This window comes from Cebus imitator, unplaced genomic scaffold, assembly GCF_001604975.1.
Source record: "Cebus imitator isolate Cc_AM_T3 unplaced genomic scaffold, Cebus_imitator-1.0 Scaffold261, whole genome shotgun sequence".
NCBI lineage: Eukaryota > Metazoa > Chordata > Mammalia > Primates > Cebidae > Cebus > Cebus imitator.
This window is the reverse complement of record NW_016107576.1, coordinates 7097131-7110464: the sequence shown is the minus strand read 5'-3', so window position 1 is coordinate 7110464 and position 13334 is coordinate 7097131.

Here is a 13334-nt window from a genome sequence, read left to right as displayed (position 1 = left end):
AAAAAAAAAAAAAAAAAAAGAAGAAGAAGGAGAAAGAAGAGGGAAGAAGAAGAAAGAAACAAGAATAGAAGTAAGGTGGCTCCCAGGGGTGGGGAGGGTGAGGAAATGGTGAGGAGGTGTAGGTCAAACTTGCAGTTATGCAGGATGAATACGTCTAGAGATCTAATGTACAGCAAGAGGACTACAGTTAGAATATTGTAAAGTATATTGAAAATTTACTAAAAGAGTCAATTTTAGGTGCTGTTAGTGTGCACACACTCAAGGAAAACATAGGAGTCGGCTTTGTGACATTGCTCAGCTGTGATTAATCACTTCACTATAAATATGTCTATCAAAACATCTTGTGCATCTTAAATTTACACAATTGAAAAAAGAGAAAAGCTGGTTGGACCAGGACTCAGGGCCACTGCTTTCCACCAGGGGTGCTGTTTGATGTCTGCAAACACCATTCACAGCCTCCTCACCCAAATATTTCAGAAACCAATTTCCAAGAATGCAAACCCCCTACCCATCTGGCTGCAGAGTTGGGAAATATCTTGCTTCATTGCAAATGAGTTTTACATCTCCTCAGAGCTCTGAACTTAGCCATCATGCACAGTCTCTTAGTTGGGTCAATGTCCCAGGGCGGAATTTCCTGACCTTGTCACCGGTTCTTGGCTCCACACCTTGGAGGGATTCACTACTGTTGGAACGCCCAGCATCTGGTTCTGGCCCCTCCTCTCAAGCAAGGGAGAAATAAGACAGGAGGCAGGGCTGCAGGAAGCTGCTGTGCTGGGAGAAGCAGGAGCCCTTGCATGGCTTCTGCAAACCCCCAGATCCCTGTTTTCCCATTGGTGAAAAAACCAGAACGAGCAGACCAATCACCTTACAGACTTGCTCAGTAGCTATTTTGACAAAACAAAACACAGGTTAGGAGGTGTTACGTAAAACGTACAGGAGGCCATTGGTTTGGATGGAGTTCCTGGCTGGGCATCCAGCCTGCGGTCACCCAGCTCTCCGGGCTCTGACGTGCAGGCACAGCTCCTTAATGGGAAAGTGCCGCCCAGGTTGGACATGTTTTTAAAAGCTGATTGTTAATGAGCTGGAAAGGAAAGGAATAGAAGCCATTATGCTCACTCTAAGAAAGCATCTCTGATACATGGATCATTTACTATTGATTATTGAAACCAATGCTATCGTGCATGTCCTATGGCTGGTTTTAAAACCTCTATATCATTGGAGTTTGGGATTTATTTGGAAGTACTATAATAAGCAGCACATGCCAATTACTTCCCTCAGTCCTCCCTGTGATCAAGATAAATTATTCTGCTATTGATGTCAATGGGATATGAAAATCTATAGAGTTCTCCTGAGAAGAATAAATCCTACATTTTGCTCACCTCATTTAAATTTTGCAGCAAAACCATTTTGGGGTCAATCAAAAATACATTCTCCCAAACTTTTATTGCCATCCATCCTGAGTCACCTCCAGAAATAATTAGCAAATGATACCAGTGAGGAAGCACTTAGCCCATGGGTGCCTGCACTGCTGTTATTATATTTGCCTTATAGAGCCTTGATGCCCATAGACCAACAGCATCCTTTACAGTCACAGGTGTCTTATAAATGTATTTCCATAGGGTACATATCTATTTACAATTTCTTTTCCCCATTGCTAAATAACCTCTTATGAAAATTCAAAGTACAGTTAATTATATATGAGTTTTTTATAAACATAATTGTGTGAGGCCAAGGCAGGTGGATCACCTGAGGTCAGGAGTACGAGACCAGTCTGGCCAACAAGGTGAAACACCGTTTATCCTAAAAATACAAAGATTAGCTGGGCTTGGTGGCACATGTCTGTAATTCCAGCTACTCGGGAGGCTGAGGCAGGAGAATCTCTTGAAACTGGGAGGCGGAGGTTGCAGTGAGCTGAGATAGCGCCCCTGCACTCCAGCCTAGGTGACAGAGAGCAACTCTGTCTCAAAAAAAATAATAAAAAATAAAAATAAATAAACTCCATTGACATTACTTCCCTTCTCTGATTTTTGCCTCTTCCATCAAGTGCTTGCCTTTTGAGTCAACTTTCTGCAGCGGCTTTTCTTCTGGCAGAAAAGGGGCTGTCCTGAGTAGCTCTGTACTCAAGCAAGCCGAGCCGTCCGGGGCTTGCTTTGACTTACCGTGTTCTTCTTGTCCCTGCAGGCCCATACTTAATCATTCAGTGGGGACTCCACAGCCCTCTTTCCTGGGAACTCCTTACAGTGTAGAACCCTTCTGGCAGTCGTAACTTTTTTTGTTTTCTGTTTTTATGCCCCAAACCTCTCTTTCTGAATTTCTTATTTAATATATTGTTCTTTATTCAGCATCTTTACTATAAAACCTTATTATCTATAGCAAGACAAGCATAAAATCCTCTCTGAGCCATGTCTTTTCAAGCTACTTTATCTCAGCCTTAATCCTCCCAATCTCACCTGTTTAAATGAGAGAGGAAAGGAGGAAGAGAAGCGGGAGGAAGATGAAGAGAAGGAGGGGAGAAGGAGGAGAGAGTCACGGTGACAATCATTTGACTATCGCCGACTGCTAGGATGATGAGTGAGTTTCTTTTATGGTTTATTTTGTTTTTTCGGCATTTTACAGGCTGTCTACGATGAACTTACATACTTTATGCCATTGCTCTAGAAAGCGGAGTCTATGACAAAGCTTACAAGCTAAAGCTTTCTTGGAGGTGCAGTCCTAAAGAAGCAAGAGTGAGGAAGAAAGAGGGGGGCAGAGAAAAAGCAAAAACAAATACTGGGTGGTGCAATTCCAAGCTGGTCACAGTCTCCCAAGAAAACCCAGCTGACTGATCAATCACTTAGGACCTTGTCAGAGAGGCCACATGGAGCTGGGAGCCACAGCTAGCCAGGAGGGTCAAGACGGTACTAACTGTCTCAGCCTCTGTTGGGGAAAGTCTGGCACTGACTCCCCACACTGGCAGACCACGTGGCTCCACTGGAAAAGCCAGGGTGGGAGGGGACCTGGCCCAGCCATGCCCAGCTGCAGCCATTCCTCCTGTCACTCAGCACCGCACCTGGGGGCTCTTGGTCTGCAGAGTTGGTGGCAGCAGTGGAGGCAGCAGCCAGAATTCCTGGCATACAGACAGCCTGAGCTATGGGCAGAGCAGCTCCGGCTGGAGTCAAGGCAAGCAGATAGGGACTGCTAATCAAATGCTTCTATAGAGAGGAAAACAAGAAAAGCTTGTGTTAAAATATTGGATTCCATTATAAAGTCTCTATCCTTTTAGGCTCAGCTTGCTCTAGACTCATTCAAACCTTTTTACGTCTCAGATCCATACTGGACACAGTCACTCTAAGACAGAGGTCGTAAACCACAAAGCCCACGGGGCCAGGCCAGGAACACGCACAGGAAAGTGACTGAGTGGAGGCTGTGGAAGCGCCAGATCGGTGGAGGCGGAGCGCACACACCTCTAAGTCCTGATGGCTCGGCTTTAGCCCACCGCTGTTACACCCTCTGACTTGGTTCAAAAATACTGTTAAGTTGAAAATCATGACTTATCTAAATGTGAAAAATCTTTTTTTTTTTTTTTTTTTTTTTGACAGAGTTTTACTCTTGTCGCCCAGGCTGAAGTGCAATGTGCTATCTTGGCTCACTGCAATCTCCGCCTCCCAGGTTCAAGCGATTCTCCCGCCTCAGCCTCCTGAGTAGCTTGGACTACAGGCATGCACCACCACACCAGGCTAATTTTTGTGTTTTTAGTAGAGATGGGATTTCTCCATGCTGGCCAGACTGGCCTTGAATTCCTGACCTCAGGTGATCCGCCTGCCTCAGCCTCCCAAAGGGCTGGGATTACAGGCATGAACCACCACACTCGGCTGAAAAATCTCATTTTTTTACTGTTGACAACAAAGGGACTTTTCCCCCCAATATTTTGAGCTAAACAAAACATGTCAGCTAGCCATAGACATTTTTTATTTGTCCACCAGCTTGTGACATCTGCTAATAAAAAGACTATGGAACATAGAAACACTTCATTTTTCCAACCTCTGCATTGCCTTACATGATAGCTCAGACATTCATGAAGGTTCCATGTCCAAGACACTGAGTGTTACACATGGAGCTCCTCATGTTGTTTTCAGAACAGCACTGTTACATGGGTAGTATTATTAGTCCCATTTTACAGATGAGAAAACTGACCCTCCGGAAGCTTAAGCATCTTGCTCAGGGTAATTGGCTGGGTGGACTCTGTACACCTTCAGGAGCCGGGTCTCCATTGGCTTTTCCACTGAAGAAGTGCCCAGATACGTTAGCACCCCTGAAACTCACAATCTCGTCTAGAAGCAGGCTGCTTGGCTCTATTTTGCAGATAAGAAACTTGAGACTCAGGGATGTAAAGTGACCCTCCCAAGGTTCCAAGCATAAGAGGGGAGGCAGAATTCAAAGGCAGGCATGTGTGACTCCAGGCCCAGGGAGCCCCAGCCTGGGTATCCCTAGCCTGCTGAAGTCACAGAGCTTCAGACTGGTCCTGGGGGCTGGAGATGGAGATGGACCCAGTACTCACCTTGGATACAGCTTGCCAGTTTCATGCAGGTTTCCCTGAGGCATTCACTAAAAACAAGATTGGATCTTCTGACATACCCTAAAGGTGGCCTCTGCCAGGCAGCCTTCCCCAGTTTATTTCCCCAGTGGCCTTCATTTCCCAGCCACCACACCCACTGCTAACAGCCTTTCCCTCTGAGGACTAGACTCACTGAAAGTGGGAACTGTGTTCTAAGTGGCTGTGACTCCCCAGGACTCATTTTACCTAACAAAGGAAGAGATAATCTGTGACACTTTGATACTAGTATAACCTATCGTGTATAACCTATGTATGGGGTATATATATGTATTACCCCGTGCCCCTTGCTCCTGGCACAGAGCTCTTAAGATTCTTGTAATTTCCTGAGTGACTGACCATCTAACACAGAGCTTCTAAGTCCCTTGGAATTTCCTGGGTAACTGGAGCCTCTTTGGTTCTTATGAAGTAACTCTTGGTGGGCTTCTGGGTGGCCTCAAGGTGGGGGCTGGATGCCAGGGGAACCAACCATGTGATTAGGGGGTTGGAGCTTTTAGCCCCACTCCTTGATTTCTGGGAAGGCAATAGGGGGTAAAGGTTGAGTTGATCACCAATGGCCAGTTGGTTTAGTCAATCCTGCTTTTGGGCCAGGCATGGTGACAACTGTGGAATTACACTTGTAATTTCAGCACTTTGGGAAGCTGACAGGGGAGCATCCCTTGAGCTCAGGGGTTCAAGACTAGCCTGGGCAACATAGCGAGACCCACGTCTCTACAAAGAATTTTTGAAAACAGCCAGATATGGTGATGTGTGCCCGTGGTTCTGGCTACTGGGAAGGCTGAGCAGGGGCATCAATTGCTTGATCCCAGAAGGTCAAGGCTGCAGTGAGCCATGACTGCACCACTGCACTCCAGCCTGGGGCACAGAGCGAGACACTGTCTCAAAACACACACACACACACACACACACACACACGCACACACACACCTCCAAATTATGCTTTTGTAATGAGCTCTCCATAAAACCCAAAAACAGACAGAGTTTGGAAAGCTTCCGGGTGGCTGCATGTGTGGAAGGTCCTGAAGAGGGCACTGAGGTCCCCTGCCCTCCCCACATGCTCAGCTGTATGCGACCCACCACCTGGTTGTTCATCTGCGCTCTTCACCGCATCCTTCCTAAGTATAATAAACCAGTAAATGTGTTTCCCTGAGTTCTGGGAGCCATGCTAGCAAATTGGGGAACCCCAGTTAAAGCCAGTTGATCTGAAGTGCAGCTAACAACCTACTAGCTGTAATTCATGTCCAAAGTGGGGCAGGCTCATGGCACTGAGCCCCCATCCTGTGGGATCTGCCCTAACATCAGGTAGACAGTATCAGAAGTGGCTTGTAGGACATGCAGTTGGGATCTACTGAAGAAAAGCCTAGGAAAAGCCCACACATTTGCTCTAAAGCGTTGTGCTGAGTGGTTGTGGGAGTAAAGGAAACACAATTTTATTGTCATCATCACACCCATCAATTAGTAACGTTTCTTAGCTCTTGAAACCCTCTGAAAGGCCGATGAAAGCTATTGGTTCTCCCCTCAAAATATGCACTTATTAGACACAATGCTTCACCTGATTTCAGAGATGTCCTGTGCTGCCTGAAGTCCATCCCTGTACTGAGGTTGAGAACTCCTGACGCAGCTGTGGTCCTTGTTCACAGATACGTCACTTCCAGCCCACAGGCTTGTCCTCAGATCACTCATGAGCTCCTGGCAGGCCAAGGATTCCAGCTTCCTAATGTTTATTTAGTGTTCGTGGTGGACATGGACTAAAAACCTACTCAAGCTGGCCCGAGGAAAGGGGAAGGGAGACACACTTTCAGTGTGGGCTGATGGAAAAGCTCTGGAGGGGGGCGGTGGTGGTGGCCGCGTGACAGACAATGTGAATGCACTTAAAGCCACTGAAATGGATGCATTAAAATAGCAAAAATGGTAAATGTTGTGTTGCATATATATTAGCACAATGAAACAATTCAAAAAAGTAAAATAAAAGGCAGAGTACATTTTAGGGGCAGGAGAGTTCGCCAGGGAAGCTGCTGGCTGATGGGCCTCAGGAGGGAAGGAGAACATGGTCACACTAACCCCTGCCCCTTCCCTGTGGCTTATCCCTGTCCACTCTTCCAGCTGGGGCCCACATCACAGCCCTCACGCTTTTATTCCCTCTGGCAAGAGAAATATTTCCTCAGGCTGGGAGGCCACGGCTCACACCCAGGCACAAATTCCTTGCAGGAGAAATCTGATTGCCTCAACTTGGAGCTAAGAATCCTGTCTGGGCAGTAGGGTAGAACCCGTTAATATAATCATGGCCACCAGAGAAGCGTCCATCATGGGGGGAGGTGGAAGAAAGCAGCGCGGATACACATGAGAAACAAAGCCACAAGACACAACAGAAGGCTACATGCAGAGCGGTACAGATAGAGCTGAACCATCTATTACCGAGCAGACAGAGGAAGAAACAGAAGATCTAGGTCAGAGCTTCTCCAGCTTGAATTACAGAGAAATCTCTAAGGGACCGTATTAAAATGCAGAGACTGTTTCCACAGATCTGGGGCAGGGCCTAGGACTCTGCATTGTTAACAAGCTCCAGATGAGGCTCCTGGGGCACGGACCACACTCTGACTAGCCAGGCTTTAGAGCACAATCTCAGCTTTTGTGTAAATCCACAATGCATGCTGGAAGCAGCTCTATCCAGTTTACAAGGATGCATGCATTTCTCCAGCACATTACCAAACACAAAATGAGAAGGGGGGAGAAGCAAGGGTGTGGTAGTGCAATGAGAATATGGCAAAGAGAAATCTACAGAATGGGAGAGGGATCTTGCCCCAGTGGACGGCGAGAGCACGCTGAGAGCTGAGGGTGTGATTCACGTGACTTCATAACCAGAGTCCATAGGAGGAGGAGAGGCTCTCATGTGCCCAAGCGGCTTCCTGGCCCCTGCTGGTTTGGCAAGTTTCCTGGGCCAGCCCTACATGCTTCCTCTTCCACATCCCTTAAGGGACATTTGAAATGGTGGCCTAGCTTTCACCTATAAGCAGACAGCTTGGTGAGGATGGTGAGATTTAAAATCCACTGCCCTTGAACTTCCCATACATTTCCTACACACAATTGCATTCAATGTGTCTTTCCAGGATATAGAAAAAATATTTGCTTAGATTTATTCTAACCATTTGATTTGCATGCACAATGCCAAAAAAAAAAAATCAAATCAACATAATAATCAAGGAGGCTAATAATGTATCCAATCAACATCCTCAGACTTTTCTAATAAACAAAAGGCTGCAGAGCGACAGCCAGTGACGCTGGCAGAGCTGCAGCCGGGCCACAGTGAAGGGAGAGGGAGAGGCCCACAGCACAGCTCACAGGGCATGGAACACATCGCTCAACGGAAATGGTGTGATCCATTTCACCTGCCCCAAAACACATGCTGATATGGCTTGGCTGCGACCGCACCCAAATCTCACCCTGAATTCTAATAATCCCCATATGTCAAGAGTGGGACCAGGTGGAGATAACCGAATCACAAGGGCAGCTTCCCCCATGCTGTTCTCGTGATAGTCAGTCAGTTTTTATGAGATCTGATGGTTTTTATAAGGGGCTCTTCTCCTTCCTGCCACCTGGTGAAAGAGGTGCCTGCTTCCCCTTCACCTTCCGCCATGATTGTAAGTTTCCTGAGGTTTCCCCAGCCATGGTGAATGGTAAGTCAATTTAACCTCTTTCCCTTATAAATTACCCAGTCTCACACAGTTCTTTAGAGCAGTATGTAAAAGGAATAATACACATGCTATCCAGTAGATTAAAGAGACTGAAACACACGTGTGTCCCCAAGACAGAAAGAGCTGGGAAAATAAAATACCTGACATGTGGTGTGGTGCCAAGCAGAGGTCCCATGGTCTGCTTTCCCTCAGATGCTTTATTCCATGTCTGTTTCTCCACTTTCATCCTACTACCTGGAGAGTGGAAAAAATGCTCCTTCAAACAAATCACTCAACCCAAGGAGCAATTTTTAGCTCATGGAGTCTCACTGATGTTGAAATATGGACCTATTGTTTGGATTGCTCACAACACACTGATTAACTTAGGACTGAAATGATTCATCATACTGTTAGTGAACTTAGCAGCTTAGGTTCTATGTGTACTAACTAGATTGGCACTTATTGAGCACCTGCTGTATGCTGGGCAATGTACCAGGAACTGCAATTGTGGATAAAAATTTTAACTGCTGGAAAACATGGCAAAACCCCCTCTATACAAAATACACAGAAATTAGCCAGGTAGGGTAGTACACAGGCCTGTGGTCCCAGCTACTCAGAAGGCTGAGGTGGGAGGATTGCTTGAGCTTGGGAGATCGAGGCTGCAGTGAGCAATGACCATGCCAGTGCACTCTAGCCTGGGTCACTGACCCTATCTCCCAACAACTAAAAAAAACATAACACAGTTTTAGATGTGCACATTGTCTATCAAGTGCTACCCACCCATCTATCTACAGAGACAGGACTAAGATATACAGAATAGATTAGAGGAACAAATCGTGTTCCTGTATGTCCAGTGGATCAACTTCAAGTTTCAGGCATGGCTGGATCCAGAGATGCAAACAATGTCACCAAGACACTGCTGCTCCCCCCTGCCCCAGCAGAGAAGCTTCCTAGGCTTGAAGCTCTCTCAGAAGGAAGCAGCCAGGAAGGAGGAGAAGCAAAAAAAGCACTTGCAGGTCCCAGCTGGGAGATAGTGAGATGGGGGAGGAAATATAGAGCCCTTCTCTCTATTGTATCTCCATTAGCTCCTACATCAATGCTGCTTGGCTCTCTGGGTCCTCGTGCACACACTAATCACTGGGCAAGACTATGGCACTCTGCTTGGTTTTTCTGATTCCTGGACCCCTCCCAGAAGGGGAAAGGAGCTGCCTAATGGACAAGTTCACCAAAGTCACATGGAGGGGCGGAGCATGAAGGTCACCACAGAAGAACCTGCTGGGCAGACAAATAACACAATGTGACTGAGAATACAATATCGAAAACCAGAGACATCACTGTGGGTTGAAATAAATTAGACAAGAGTAGAGTATGTCTAAAAATGCTTGCTGTAGGCTGTTTCTGTCTCCCCAAAAAGTCATGTCAAAACCTAATCCCTACTGTAACAAAAGCAGAAGGTGAACCTTTGAGAGGTGATTAGGTCATGGGGGCAGAGCCCTTATGATTGGGATCAGTGCCTTAGAGAAGAGACCCTGGGAGAGCTCCCTCATCCTGTTCTGCCACGTGAGGACACAGCAAGAGGCCGCCATCTGTGAACCAGGAAGGAGCCCTCACAGACACCAAATCTGCCGGCCCCTTGGCCTTGAACTTTCCAGCTTCCAGCACTGCCTGTGGTTTGCAAGTCACCCAGTCTGTGGCATTTCATAACAGCAGCCCAAGTAGTCTAAGACAGTGGCAAAATTAAACACAGCACTTAATCACAACATTCTCATTTGGGATCTCTCATAGGACAGGCACATTGTACTCTGTTATCAAAATCCCAAATCCAAGACTCCAGGGCTGCAGGAGCCATCTCTGCCCATCCCCCACCTTCATCTTTTGCCATCTGTCCCCCTCTCATGGGGCTCACTTCCATTTTTATTATTTCTGCCTCTTACCCCAGGGCCCTTGAACTTGCTATTCCTCTTGCCAGGAATTCTCTTCCTTGCTTGTCTTAAAACTGATTCTTCTCATCCTTCAGTGTTCATAATAAGTGTCGCTTCCTTAGGCAGCCTTTCTCCTCCCACCCTTGATGAGCTGGTTGCTCTCCTCCCTCAGTCACTACTGAGTCCCACCAGGGTGGGAAATGTGTCTGAACTGACCATTACTGAGCCCTACTGCACAGTCCTAATCCACAGTAGAAACTTGATAAATATTTCCTTCTTTCATTCAGCAAATATTTACTGAGTAAATATTTGTGCCAGGCACGACAATAAGTGTTTAAAATACATCGGTGCCCAAAACAGCCAAGATTCTCTACTTTCAAAGAGTGTAAATATTTTTCCAAATCAATGACCGAGCCCACTGACCAGAGCCCCGGACACTGGGTAGCTAAGCAGGAAGCAGCTGCGCCAGCGACGCAGGTGGAGCGAACAAGCTGATGAGAATCCGAGATCCGTTCTCCATGACCTGCCATGAGTTGCACCAGAGGCCTGGCCGTGCCTTGGTTTCCCCCAGCCCACAGCCTGCAAAGAGCTCTTCAGACACCTTGGGGTGTGATGGCCCCTGCTCATCCCTCTGAGAGCACAGGCAGCGAACTGAGAACCCCTGAGAACAGCACTCTGGAAAAGTCAAGTGCCCTCCCCCTGCTGAATCACACTTGACTTTTGCTAAAATCAAGACAATTACAAGATTGTTCCTGATCTTCTTTAGTGCAGCTGGATGGCCCTTGAGCCAGATTAGAGGGAGGATGGGCCTGGAATGAGAGGATGAGAGAGGCTCCACAAAGCTCCCATAAGAATTTCACTGTGGAGGTGATGCCACAGCCCTTGCAGGCTGCACGGAATAAAAGTCCAGCTTGGCTAGCTGCTACCTGTTTCTAAAGAAACTGTACTCCATCATTGCTCAGGAACTTAAAACATTCATTTTAAAAGTAATAGCAAACACTCAGTAAAAGCACCCTTTGACCACCCGCTCTTCAGACCAGGACCTGACCCCTGTTTCAGAAATAACCATTCTTAACAAATTAGTGCATGCATCTTCCAGACTTTTCTATGCATTTACATACACACATATTGTTTAATTTTTTCTTGGTTTTGTTTTACATACCTGACGTTGTATCATCATTTCGGTTCTAAAGCCTTCTTTTTTTTCCTCTACATTACATTCTATCTTATGAGTACGTATGTTTTTCTTTAATTTTTAGAAATGGGGTCTTGCTCTGTCCAGAGCTGGAGGGCAGTGGTGTAATCATGGCTCACTGCAGCTTTGAACTCCTGGGCTCTAGCGATTCTTCCACCTCAGCCTCCTCACCTCCTGGGACTGCAGGTGAGCATCACCACACCTGGCTAACTTTTTAAAAATATTATTTTGTAGAGACAAGGGTCTCATCTTGCTATATTGCTCAGGATGGTCTTGAACTCCTGGCCTCAGGCAATCCTCCCACCTCGGCCTCTCAAAGCACCGAGATTATGGGTGTGAGCCACCCTGCCCAGCTTCTCTATTCTTGTCAACTTGTACGTAGTACTCCACAGTAACTTTGTCATTATTTATTCAGCATTAAATCCTTAGCTATTTTACTATTAATAAACATTTAGCTTGTTTTCAGTTTTTCTAGATTCCACATAATGCTGTGATGGAGAGCCTTATTCACACCTTCTCCCTAAGGTACTGCTCAGTGTCTTCCTAGAGTGGACATCTACAAGTGAAATTGCTAGCTCATGGAGCGTACACAGTTATTTAAATATATGCTACCAACTCCCCCCTCCCAGTGGCTGGATTCCCCCTCTCACAGCCTCCTTTCAATGTTTATAGGGTCCTCTTTTTTCTCCAACCTAATTCATGATTTTCCCTACATTGGCCTAGTATGACCATCACACGCAGGGTGCCATAGGACAGTCCTGATTAAGATTTGCAGTGGCAAATCTGTATGATCTGAGGCAACTCAGCTCTTGCCTCCTCAGAAGAAAGAGTTTGACCAAAGGGCACAAGGCAGAGAAATTGAAGCAAGTTTTAGAGCAGGAGCCAAAGTTTATTAAAAAGTTTTGGCCGGACGTGGTGGCTCACGCCTGTAATCCAAGCACTTTGGAGGCCAAGGTAGGCGGATCACCTGAGGTCGGGAGTTCAAGACCAGCCTGACCAACATGGTGAAACCCCGTCTTTAAATAAAAATAAAAATAAAAATAAAAAATAAATAAAAAATGTTTTAAGGCAGATGCTAAGTGCAGTGGCTCACACCTATAATCCCAATACTTGGTTGGTAAAGGAAAAACGCCTGAAGTGAGCATGTGCACAGCTCTGAAAAACACACCGTGCATGCGGCCTCTCCCAAGAGAATTGCTTCAGCTCAGGAGTTTGAAACCAGCTTGGGCAACATAGCGAGACCCTATTAAAAAAAAAATAAGTTTTAGAGCAGGAGTGAAAGAAAGTAAAGTACACTTGGAAGAGGGCCAAGTGGGTAATTTGAGAGATTCAAGTGCATGGTTTGACCTTTGACTCGGGGTTTTACATGCTGTCACGCTTCCAGAGAACTGCATCTCTCCTCTTCCGCTTCTTCCTTTGGGGTGAGCTGTCTGCATGGGCAGGGGCCTGCTAGCTCTTGGGAGGGGCCGCATGCACGGTGTGTTTTTCAGAGCTGTGCACATGCTCACTTGAGGCGTTTTTCCTTTACCAACCGAGTGCTTCTAGAATCAGGTCACAGACCAGTTAAACTCTGCTATTTTGCTTCTTAATGCATATACTTGAGCCCAGCTCCTAAGATCTTATCAGGAAGCTACCTGTCATCAGTTTTAGGTTTTTCTATTGGGAGACTGTCTTTCCTTGGCACTGGCTGCAACCAAAAATTATTTTAGAGAAAGACAGTGTGACAACCACCTGACCCTCACGTGGTGGTTGCCTGACATTCCTGGGGGGCTCTCTAGCCCTGATCCCGTCTGCCTAACTACCTGCTCTAACAGTCCAGTGGGCGGAGGTTTGTCCTAAGCCCGCTAGATGGGGTAAATAACATGCTCTCTTTTGGTGTCTGTGTCCTCTCCTGCAAAATGGAGACCGTTCCTGCCCTGCTCGCCTTGAATAAGTACTTTGAGGATAAATCCATG